Source organism: Aotus nancymaae, unplaced genomic scaffold, assembly GCF_030222135.1.
Source record: "Aotus nancymaae isolate 86718 unplaced genomic scaffold, 86718_ANA_hifiasm-v0.15.2.pri h1tg000076l, whole genome shotgun sequence".
NCBI lineage: Eukaryota > Metazoa > Chordata > Mammalia > Primates > Aotidae > Aotus > Aotus nancymaae.
In genome coordinates this window covers 1623626-1636238 of record NW_026988491.1, presented here as the reverse complement: position 1 = coordinate 1636238, position 12613 = coordinate 1623626, and the positions used below count along the sequence as shown (strand labels likewise).

The window sequence follows — 12613 nt, the reverse complement described above, 5'->3', positions numbered from 1 at the left end:
GCTACTCAGGAAGTGGAAGGACCACATTTGCCCAGGAGTTTGAAGCTGTAGAGAGCCATGAGTGCACCGCTGCACTCCAACGTGGGCGACGAGAACAAGATCCTGTCAAAAAAAAAAAAAACTAAACTAAATGTATATTTATTTACATTGACCTGAAAAGATACCTGCAATGCATTATTAAGTAAAGCTTCAGAACCAAAAATATGATCTATTTTTGCAGTAAAACCTCTATGTACTTGTGTGTACACATGCATATATATTGTACTAAATAAACAATATGTAGAAGATTCAAATCCTTACTCTCTTACTTAATGATTAGCTGTGTGATCTTGAACTAGCTACTAAAAATTTGGGGCCTCGGTTTTCTCATTTGTAAAATGGGTGCAACTTTTCTACCAGCCTTGAATCAATTCATTTGATTCTTCTAAAAATTTAGGGCAGCAGTCCCCAGCCTTTTTGGCACCAGAGACCAATTCTGTGAAAGGCAATTTTTCCATGAATGGTGGGGGTGGGGATGGTTTCAGGATGATTCAACCGCACACTTGGATTTATTTATTGTGCCCTGTATTTCCATTATATTACATTGTAATATATAATGAAAGAATTATACAACTCATCATAATGTAGAATCACTGGGAGCCTTGAGCTTGTTTTCCTGCAACTGGATAGTCCCATCTGGGGTGCTGGGAGACAGTGGCAGATCATCAGGCATTAGATTTTCATAAGGAGCGTGCAACCTAGATTTCACACATGCACAGTTCACAACAGGGTTTGCTCTCCTATGAGAATCTCATGCCACCGTTGATCTGAAAGGAGGCAGCGCTCAGGCAGTAATGAGAGTAATGGGGAGTGGCTGCTAAACATAGATGAATGTCCACTGGCTCACCTGCAGCTTACCTCCTGCTGTGCGGCCCAGTTCTTAACACAGTCCATGACCTGAGGGCTGGGGACTCCTGACTTAGAGCATAATGCCTGTCCCATAGTATGCAATTGGTAATTAATAGTTATTGCTATCTATCTCTCTACTCTCAGTGTATTAGCCCATTTTCACACTGCTATAAAGGAAAACCTGAGACTGGGTAATTTATAAAGAAGCTAAATTGACTTACAGTTCCACATGGCTTAGGAGGCCTCAGGAAACTTACTATCCTTGCAGAAGGGGAAGCAGCCACCTTCGAAAAGAAGTGGGAAGAGCCCCTTATAAAATCATTAGATCTCGTGAGAACTCACTCACTCTGACGAGACCAGCATAGGGGAAACCACCCCTATGATCCAATCACCTCCCTCCCTTCACACATGGAGATTTTCAATTCACGATGAGATTTGGGTGGAGTCACAGAGCCAAACCACATCCCTCAGGAAACTGCTAATATGTTTGATGTGCACTACAGAGACAGGGAGCTGGTGGTGCTCACTGGCACACTCTACACTGATTATTCTAGAATATGAGATTCGAGTGGGGCAGGAAGAACCAACATTTTCTATTTTATACACTGCTGTATTGTTTGGTTGTTTGGTTTTGGTTTTTACAACAAGCATGCGTCATTTTACAATTAAGCTAGAAGAAACCATATGAGAAAATATATTAGTCACAAGGAGGCAGACACAGTGGGGGAGAGCAGGGGCTGCATGCAGTGTGACCGTGTCTCACATTTCGCACCCATAAAGCAGGAAGACAGGACCAAGCACTGCACATCCCGCAGCTAAATCTATCCACCTTCCTCCCTTCTGCAAGACACAGGTGCCCAGAGTTGGAAATTACATCTGGGCTGTTCAGATTTGTGGCCACTCTCCCCAGTCATTCAGAGCTCGGGGAAATTCAGCCTCATGCCACCATTTTTCAAGCACCACCAGTGGAGGAGGAGACATCAGCTCTGCATCCACATTGGTCTGACCACCAATCTCTGTGGAAGATATTGGGAGAAAAAGAATTTCTTCAAGTACATTTGCAAAGGTCTTCAGTTAACAGAGGGCTTACAAAACCATTAGCTGTGAAATCCCTTCAGCAGCCCCTAATGAAGATCCCCTGTGGACAGATCAAGAAATGGGCTCCAAGAAGGAAAAGAGGCACCCAAGGTAACACAGGTGGAAGGGAAAGGAGCCCACACTCAAACACAGATCTGTCTGTCCCAGTGCACATGCAGTTGAGGCCACACAGAAGCAGAGGTTGGATCCACTGCCTTTCAGAGAACCCCTCTATTTATTCAGCATAATGGAACAAGGTGTTTCATGCCTGCTACCTGCCAGGTCCTGATCTGGACTCTGAGAGCACGGAGACTTTTTTGCCATTCAACACAGGTTTATTTAACACCAACTCTCCTCCAGGAACTGAGGCTACAATGGAGGACGGTTCCTGGAGGAGAGCAGGTGTTAAATAAACCTGTGTTGAGGAGAATGAGGCACTGAGGCTACAATGGAGGACCAAGAGGCATGGTCCCTGCTCTCAGAGTCCCTGCTCTCGGATTCCTTTGCAAATGAGGGGAAACAGTTATTTATCCTAAAATGAAGGTAACAGAGTAGTCAGGGCTACAGAGGGGAGGTCCACAGAGCTGATGATGTGAATTTGAACTAATCTGGGGAATCCAGGAAGGTTTCCCTGAAGAAGTGAAGCTTGCACTAAAATCTAAAGAAGAAGCAAAGAAGATGAGGAGGGAAAGAAAAGGCATTCAAGTAACGAGAACAGCATATGCAAAGGCCCTGTGGTAGGATGCACCAAGGACCCAAAGGCAACCCTTTTGGCTGGACTAGAGAGATCGAGGGGTAGTGCCATGCAAAGTGACAGTGAAAAAGGAGACAATGGTCAGGCCTGGTGGCTCACCAGGTAATCTCAACACTTTGGGAGGCTAATGCAGGTGGATCACTTGGGGTCAGGAATTCCAGAGCAGCCTGGCCAACATGGTGAAACCCCATCTCTACTAAAAATATAAAACATTAGCTGGGCATGGTGGTGGGTGCCTATAATCCCAGCTACTTGGGAGGCTGAGGCAGGAGAATTTCTTGAACCTGGAAGGCAGAGGTTGCAGTGCGCTGAGATCATGCCATTGCACTCCAGCCTGGGCAACAAGAACATGTCTAGGAAAAAAGAAAAAGGAGATAATGAAAACCCATCCAGGTAACGATCTGGTCTTCACCCTAAGACAACAGGAAATCCTCAAAGAGTTCTCAGAAAAACTGAAACAATCAACTTGCACCCTCTGACAATCCAGTAAGAGTAAGAGATGTATAAAGAAGTAATCACAACCAAAAAGACACACCTAAGACAGTAAATTCAGGTAGCTGTGCAGTCACCTAATGCAACTGGAAGGAATAGGAACTTCTTAGAGGAGAAGATATTCTAAATAAAATATTTTTTTAAGCCCATTACAGAATTCTGGATCTGAAAGGTTCAAACTGGCTCCTTCCAACACAGGTTCAGGCCCATTTCAGAGATGAGGTCCAGGGACCCCAGTCTCAAGGAGGCAGACGAGAGACCAGAAGCCACAGGGCTCTCTCTGACTCCTTGCACAGTGCTTGCAGGCTTCCCTGGATGGATTAACTTCCTAATTTGTCCCTGAGCCTCACCAAGAGGCCAGAGGCTAAGCAGGGCGGATGCAGGCAGGACTCTGGGCTCATCCTGGAGTCCCCAGAGTCTCTAACCCACTGGGGTGGGAGGTGAGACAGGTCTAGGGAGTTGGAAGCTTATGCTCCTCCCCAGAGAATCTCCTTCTCCCCGCTGGAGAGCCCCCCACAAAGCCATCTAAGCAGCCCCGGGGGAGGCATTTAGGTGAGAGGGCCCCAGGGAGCCTTCAGAGTAATTTTCAAGGAGGGCTGAGGCCGGTGAGAAAAAGGATTATTAGCTCTGCTCTCTGGAGGGAAGTTGATGGAGACAAGTCGGCGAGTGGGTTACTCAAGGGAAGGGGCATTTATAGTCCCTTTCCTTCTAAGCAGAGGACATTCATGATGCCTGGGGATTCCGACAGAGCCCTACTGGGGAAACAACCACCGCGGTGATAATAGCTTAATAAAAATAAATGGATATGAAGAACTCTTACAACTCAACAACTAAAAGACAAACAACCCCATTCTTTTAATGGGCAGAGGACCCAAATAGACATTTCCCCAAAGGAGATATGCAAACACCCAACAAGCACAGGGAAAGATGCTCCATGTCATTCATCATCAGAAAAATGCAAATCAAAACCACAGTAAAATCTCACTTCACACCCCGATGAATGGCTCTAATGATGAAAACAGGTATCAGCAAGTATTGGCAAGGATGTGGAGAGGCTGGAACCTTTATACACTGCTGGTAGAAATGTAAAATGGTGCAGTCACTTTCAAAGATGGTTGACAGTTTCTCAATAACTTAAACCTACCAGCAATTCAACGTGTCGGGGGGGGTACATACCCAAAAGAATTAAAAACAGGTGTTCAAACGGATACCGGTACACCAATGTTCATGGCAGCATCATACACAGTGCCCAAAAGTTGTAACAACTCCAATATCCATCAACAGATGAGTGGATAAACAAAATGTGATATATACATTCAATGAAATGTTATTTAGCCATAAAAAATGAATGAAATATTGATAATGTGACAACATGGAGAACCTTGAAAACATGCTAAGTGAAAGAAGCCAAGCACGTATTCTATGATTCCATTTATATGAAATACCCAGAAGAGCCAAATTCATAGATACAGAAAGCTGATTAGTGGTTGCCTAGATTTTGGGGAAGGAGGCAAGAGGGAGTGACTGCTAGTAGTTGTGGGATTTCCTTCCAGGGTAATGAAAATGTTCTGGAACCAGACAGTGATGATGCTTACCCAACCTTGTGAATGGACTAAAGGCCACTGAATTGTCCACTCTAGGAAGGTTAATATGGAAAATTTTAGGCATGTGTCTTTTACCACAACTCTTAAAATCTAGTAACATAAATAAACAAATGGATTGGGAAATCTCCCAGTAGCTCCTCAGCACACTCGGGAAAAATCTAAAAGACAAGCTTTTAGCTACAAGGACCCACGCGATTTGTCCCTTCTCCAGTCTCTCATTTTCCTCCCTTCTCTCATTCAGCTCCTTGCTGATCTTTGAACACATCAAGCAGGATCCCACCTCAGGACCTTTGCTCTTGCTGTTTCCCTCTACCTGGCAGGCCAGATCTCCACTCAGCTCACTCCACCTACCTCACATAGGCCATGGCAGATAGACTCAAAGGGGCCCCCAATGCCCCCCACCTCTCAGCATTTACCTCTTTGTATAACCTGTACCCTTACCTATGGGCACAACCAAGAGCTTGTTTCTATACAGTAAAGAGGACCCAGCATAGTGGCTCATGACTGTGATCCCAGCACTTTGGGAGGCCGAAGCAGGTGGATCACTTGAGGTCAGGAGTTTGAGACCAGCCTGGCCAGCATGGTAAAACCCTGTCTCTAAAAAAAAAAAAAAAAAAAAAAAAAATTAGCTGGATGTGGTGGTGCACACCTGTAATCCCAGTTACTCAGGAGGCTGACACAGGAGAATCACTTGAACCCGGGAGGTGGAGACTGCAATAAGCCATGATTGTGCCACTACACTCCAGCCTGGGTGGCACAGTGAGACTCCATCTCAAAAAAAAAAAAAAGAGAAAAAGCAAAAAGAAAAAGAATACAGTAGGGGACAGGAGGCCACTCTCATGACTACATCGTATAAGATGGTAATTAATGCCCATCTTGCTAGGAGACTCTCCTTGCTGGCTTTGATGAAGCAAGCAGCCACACTGTGGTGGGCCATGTGGCAGCAGCCACTGGTCAACAACCATCTAGGCACTGAGGGCTGCTTCCATCTTACAGCCAGCAAGAAACTGAGGCCCTCAGTCTTACAGCCCACACAGAACTGAATTCTGCCAACAACCTCATGTGTCTGGAAGCGGATCCTTCCCCGATTGAGTTTCAAGTGAGACTGCAGCCCCAGCCAATACCTTGACTGTAGGTTTCAGATGAGATCCTGAAGCAGAGGACACAGCCTAGGTTCTTGGCCCCCAGACACTGTAAGATAATAAATATGTGCTGCTTTAAGTTTGTGTCCATTTGACATTGTAGCATTGGTACACGGGTCCCTGTTTAAATGCCACCTCCTTAGAGAAGCCTTTTCTGAATTCCCTTTCTAAAACAGAATTTGTCTGACACAGAAAGATAAATACTGCATGATCTCACCTATATGTGAAATCTGAAAGAGTCAAAGCATAGAGGCATAGACTAAAATACTGGTGGCCAGGGGTCAGAGGGACAGGGAAATGAGTACAGCTCAAAGGGTGCAAAGTTTCAATTAAGCAAGATGGATGAGTTCTGGAGATCTAACGCACAGCATAATGACTACAGTTAATAATATTATATATTTGAAAATCGCTAAGAGGGTAGATTTCACCACAAAAAAAGACAATTATGTGAGGTGATGAATGTGTCAAATAGCCTGGCTATAATGATCATTTCATAACATACACGTAAATTACAGCAGCAAGTTGTACCCCTTAAACGTTACCCAATTATATTTGGGCATTGGTCAATCTATCTGTCAATTATGTCCAAATAAAATAAAATCTGTTTCACCATTACTTTCCACAGTTACCCTTTTTTCTCCATATGCCTTACTGCAACCTGACTCATTATGTATTTATTTATAAATACATAATCCATGAGAGCAAGGACCTTGTCTGTCCTGGCCACTTCTGCATCTCCAGTGCCTCTCATAGAACTTAGAACATAGCAGACATTCAATAAATAAGGAATGACAGAATGATCAGTCGTCTCTGTATAGGCAGGCTTCACGATGGGCATTGCCTTAGTTGTCCTCACCATGACCCAACAAGCTGGTGTTACTATTAATTCCCATTTTATGAATGTAGAAAGTGAGGCTCAATAGTAAAGAATGACACGCCCAAGCTCATATAGCTGGTAAACGGCAGAACCAACACTTAAATCCAAGTAGCCTGACCCGAGGTCCATGTTCTTAACTGTCATGCAGGCAACCTCAGGTGGTCAGCAGCACCCTTGTTCCCATTTTCTTCCTTCTATGAAGGGGGTACTTTTAGCCATCCTGGGTCAGCGACAGGAGGAACTCTCCCCGTCCCTTTCCCCTGGCCCTGCTGTTTGTGAAAAGGAACAGGTAAATATCTTCAGAAACCTTAAGCTCAGAAAAGATGAGGGAGCCCCCTCCGTAACCACTTATGTAAATCAAAATTAAAACAATGCAAAACCGTAAAACACAAAATATGTGTGCATGTTGAGGTTGAAGGGACTCTTTTCTAGATTTCCTGATTCTGCTTGTTGAAGTGCAACTTTTTTCATCCCTTTCATGACCTGACTTTCCTGGGGTTCTAAGCCCATCCTTAGCTGGCCTCCTGGAGGAGCTAGGTCTGCAAATGGGATTTTTTTTTTTTAAGGCTTGTTTTATTTTAATGGCTGATCCATGTAATCACAGAGGCCAGCATGTACAGAGAAAGGGGGAGCTTTTATTTCTTGGTCTCTCCCTCCTTGGACAAAGTTTTGATGTCTCCTCCTTGCCTGGAGGCGCTCTCCACGGTGCTTGCCTTAGTTGTGCTTGCTTGGTCTTCAACCTGCGGTCCTCAGCCTGGGCAGCCAGGAGCTTCTTGCCTTCAGCTTGTGGATGTGTTCCACGAGAATCCGCTTGTTTCTGCACACATTCCCCTTCACCTTCAGGTACAGGCTGTGATACATGCGGCGATCAGTCTTCTTGGATTCCCGGCATCTTCCAAGCAGCCGGCGAAGAATCCTCATTCTCTTCATCCACATGACCTTTTGCATTCAGGCATCGGCTGTGCCCTTCCGCATGCCCGCGTGCCTGCCCTTCTGGAGGGCCAAGGTGTTTTTCTGGCATTGAGCCCAGGAATGGACCGTCACAGGATTGCAGATGATCAGCTCATCTTTGATCAGCTTCCGGATCTGCTGACGGGAGTTGGCATTGGCGATTTCATTGGTCTCACTGGGGTCCAATCAGACCTTCTTCTTGCCACGGCGGAGGACACTAGAGATGAGCCTCTTCTGAAGCCTGAGCATACTCATGGCTGCGACCCCAGGAGCAAAAGGGGGGATCTTGAGTAAAGAAGGGAATGAGGAAAAGATAGAATACCCCAGGCAAAAAGAACAGCATGGATGTGTACAGGCCCAGGGGTAGAAATAAGTATGGCAGAGACAAGGGACTGGAAGAAGAGTCTTAGACATGTGCAAAGTGTAGACACACTGTGGGCTAGAAACTGTGCAATTCCACCTAATCTTCACCAGACCCTCATAAGGTAACTACAACTATCAATGCACTTCTACAAATGAGCAAACTAACACACAGGAAGGCAACACACCTTGCTGTGTTGGTCCTCTTGCACTACACTATGCGATGCTAACAGATGCCTTCAAAGGTCTCGGTGGTTTAGATAGCAACCATTCATTCCTCTGGAATGTGACAGGCCCTTGTAGCTCTGTTTTGGCTCTGACCCTCCTCACTGCATTCCAGGATAAAGGCTAAAAAATCAACCCCCTTATAGAAACCTGATGATCTTGAGGCCAAGGTAAAAAGGGAAAGTGAGTCCCAACACTTGGGAAACAGTAAAAATTACCCACAGCATCACAAAAGGGGAAGGAAAAGGTGACCACACAAGGGCTTTTACAGCATCTGCCAAAAAGTGGCACATACCACCTCCACTCAATTTCATCCCACTGGCCGAAAGTCACCTGGTCAACCTGACACCAGTAGGGGAGGGTTATGAAATCTCCTGTAGAGGGGAGGGTGGCCATAAGGGAGGGTCGCCACATAGGGGAAGATCGCCATAAGGTCATATATTTCAGAAATGGCCAGACAGGAATTCAAACCAAGGTGGATTTTTTCCACACATACGTACATCCCCCACACCATTCCAGCCCCTGGGCTATGTACTTTAGAGAACTCTGTGTCCTCAATCACAGTAAAATTCTGTCCTTCCAAATCATGCCCTGGAAGGAGGAAGCTCCAGCAAAGGAGAGGTAGCTGGGCTAAAAAGATATGCTGCCTTCCCAAGATGCACCATCTCGTTGGGATCTTATGCATCCTTCAAAACCCAGCTCAAAAGGATACAGCTGTCTTTCCAGGCTCCCCCAGCTAAGCAGACCTCTCCCTCCCATATGCCCAGTGATGAGCACTGTACGTTCCTCTCTCAAAGCTCCTGTTCCCCTCTACTGCACGATAATCTGTATACAGGTCTGTTTCCCTTACCAGATAAGAATGCCATCTTATCCGGGTGTGGTGGCTGGCTCACGCCTGTAATCTTAGCACTTTGGGAGACCAAGGTGGGCAGATTACCTGAGGTCAGGAGTTCAAGACCAGACTGGCCAACATGGTGAAACCCCATCTCTACTAAAAATATAAAGAAATTAGCCAGGTGTGGTGTCAGGCACCTGTAATCCCAGCTACTTGGGAGGCTGAGGCAGGAGAATCGCTTGAACTTGGGAGGGAGAGATTGCAGTGAGCCGAGATCGCGCCAGCCAGCCTGGGCAACAGAGGGAGAATCTGTCTCAAAAAAAAAAAAAAAGAATGTAATTTCATTCAGCTCTGAACACAGTGTGTAGCTTAAGACATGCCGTAAGAGTCTGATGAATGAATAGATTTGTCAATGGATATATATGGATGGATGGAAATGGAAAGGATGGAAGCCAAGTTTTGGAATTCAATTAGACTCCCAGCTTTGCCACTTGCTCGCTGTGTGACTCTGGGTTATTTATCTAACTTCTCTGGACCTTTACAAAATAGAAATATAAGTGTATCTCTCACTGGACTGTTAGATTAGCAGAGGGCCTGCTAATGGAAGAATGCATGATATGATCAGACTCTAAAGAGATACAAATTTGAATCTGAACTCTGTCATTACAAGGTACGGGACTCTAAGAAGTTACTTGTGCAGTATATCATCTACTCATCCCTCCTGATCCACTCTCCATCCTTCTCCAACCTGCCCACTCCCTAAGAAGTAGGTCTCCACTAATTGCATGAATAGGCTGGGTCCCTTCTCCAGCCTCTTGTTAAGATCAGCCAATGGAGAGTAACAGCAGAGATGAAAGGGAAGAAGGAAACTGAGGTCAACCTCTTTATTCCTCTAGCCAAGTCACCATGGACTAGCTCTGTCCTACAACCAAAGGTCCCAGCTTCTGCCAGGCAGCCCTCTCCTATGTTTCCCAGCTCCTCATCTATTCATGACTAGGGGTAGTAATCAAGTCCCACCACTGCTATCCCCAGGGAGCTGCACTTCCCACATCCTGTCTCTGAGGGGCAGAAGACTCAACTGATCACCAAGATTCTGGCTCCCTTGTGAACACACCATGAATAATGCCCTCCCCTTCAGTATGGCCTGAACTTGCAAATATGATAGGATTTCCTACTGTCTTAGGTTGACTTTGAGTTAATGGAAAGGAAGATTATCCTAGGTGGGCCTGGCCTAATCAGGTGATCCTCAGAAGTCAGAGAGATTTGAAGAGTGAGAGACAGCCACTAGCTGACCTTGAAGGAGCAGACACCCGTGCTGTGAGTTGCCTGTGGACTGAGGGTGATCTCTAGGAGGTGAAAGCAGTCCCTGGACGGCAAGCAGCAAGGAAATGGGGACTTCAGTCCTGTGACTACAAGAAACTGAGTTCTGCCAACAACTTGAGAGGGTTTGAAAGAGAACCCTGAGCCTCAGATGACATCACAGCCCTAGCAACACCTGAGCAGAAAACCATGCTCTTCCTGCACTACTGACCTACAGCACCGTGACCTAATGGAAGGGTGTTGTTTAAAGCCACTAAGTTGGTGGTTGTTAGGGAGCAAGAGAAAACTAAGACACTGTCAGCACCTCTCTGAATGGTACCTTTATTAAACTCTTCTTGAACCAGACTAATTTAACTGTGCCATCTGTTTCTGCTGGGCTCTGATGCGTGCATCATTTAACCTCTGTGTGCCTCTGTTTCCTCGGCTAGAAGGTGATGGTGACAAAGCTATTGTGAGACTGCAATGACATGGTACATTTAAAGTAACTTGCACTTGCTAAGAGTCCACCACATGGAGAAAGAGATGGATGGACTGAAGCAACTTACTCTGACCGGACCCCCTTTCCTCCTCCGGGTCTTTTGGCCTTGTCATTGTGGCTGGAAAGTCAAAGCCCCAAATGTGGGTGGTCCCACTCCTTCCTAACCTCCCGATGCCCAGTGCCTCTGGGATGAATGCACCACCCTTCATGCTCTAATTGTTTTGACTGAAGATTAGTGGGATCTTAGTGCTCCTGGGGTGTAAAGAGCCATTGTGAATGGTTATGCATGCTGAATTTAACCCAATTTCCAACACAAGGGCTCGTTCCTTCTGTGGAGAAGCCCATTTACATGGCCTAGCACTGCTCCCTGCAACCCCCTGGTGGCTTACAGAAGAAGCAGCAGAGAAATGGGCAACTCCTCTTCTTAACCAAATGTCTCAGGAGGGCTTGTATCTGGAGACCAAGTTTGCTAAGAGGCAGATCTCAGAGCAGCGGAGAGACAGCACAGAGGAGAAGGAGCTGGACTGCTGGCACTCCACGTCCGCAACTGACACGCAAACATGGCTGTGCAGCTTTCCTACTGCCACCAGCTGCTTTCAGTCTCTCTCTTGCCCTGGTATCAATGTTCCTACTGGTGGGCAGAGAACCACATTCCCTGTTCAAAGATGATCTTAAGAGACTCAATCATTTACGCAGACTCCATGTGCGTCATATTGCAAATAACACAGATACTATTCCTGTCTTCAGGAAGAGAATAGTCCAATGCTATAAAATGGTAGGAATGGCTGGGAGCGGTGGCTCACGCCTGTAATCCCAGCACTTTGGGAGGCCAAGGTGGGTGGATCACAAGGTCAGGAGTTCGAGATCACCCTGGCCAACATGGTGAAATCTCATCTCTACTAAAAATACAAAAGTTAGCCGGTGCAGTGGCATAAGCCTGTAATCCCAGCAACTGGGGAGGCTGAGGCAGAAGAATCGCTTGAACCTGGGAGGCAGAGGTGGCAGTGAGCCGAGATCATATCACTGCACTGTAGTCTGGGCGACAGAGCAAGACTCCGTCAAAAAAAAAAAAAAATGATAGGAAGAGCATGAAAAAAATCGCTAGATTTATGATATTAGTGTATAATTATTAAGGGGAAAAGTTGGTAAGCTCTCTGAGCAATAGACCTTTTAAAAACAGGTATTGTCTCGTCAGGCACAGTGGCTCACGCCTATAATCCCAGCACTTTGGGAGGCCGAGGTGGGTGGATCAAGAGGTCAGGAGATGGAGACCATCCTGGCCAACATGGTGAAACCCCATCTCTACTAAAATACAAAAAATTAGTTGGGTGTGATGGCGTGTGCCTGTAATCCTAGATATTCAGGGGGCTGAGGGAGGGGAATCGCTTGAACCCAGGAGGTGGAGGTTGCAGTGAGCCAAGACCACACTACCACACTCCAGCCTGCAAGACGGAGCAAGACTATCTCTCCAAAAACAACAAAAACAAAAACAGGTATTATACCAAAAAATAGAGAAAGAGTGACCTGTGTTTGTAAAACTTTAATAAACTGGTTCAATTAAATGTCATGGGTGTCTTTGTTGCAGGACTTTTCAGTGCCTTTAATGTGAT

At 45.9% G+C, this 12613-nt stretch overlaps 1 long non-coding RNA gene and 1 pseudogene across 19 annotated transcripts in view; both read right to left on the bottom strand.

Moving 5' to 3' along the window:
• The window catches only part of LOC105725775 (uncharacterized), a 277480-nt gene that overhangs the window by 230307 nt on the left and 34560 nt on the right, over nt 1-12613 (bottom strand). The gene's annotated exons all lie outside the window — the stretch shown is intronic.
• Nucleotides 7470-8040, bottom strand: LOC105725773 (large ribosomal subunit protein eL19-like; annotated as a pseudogene).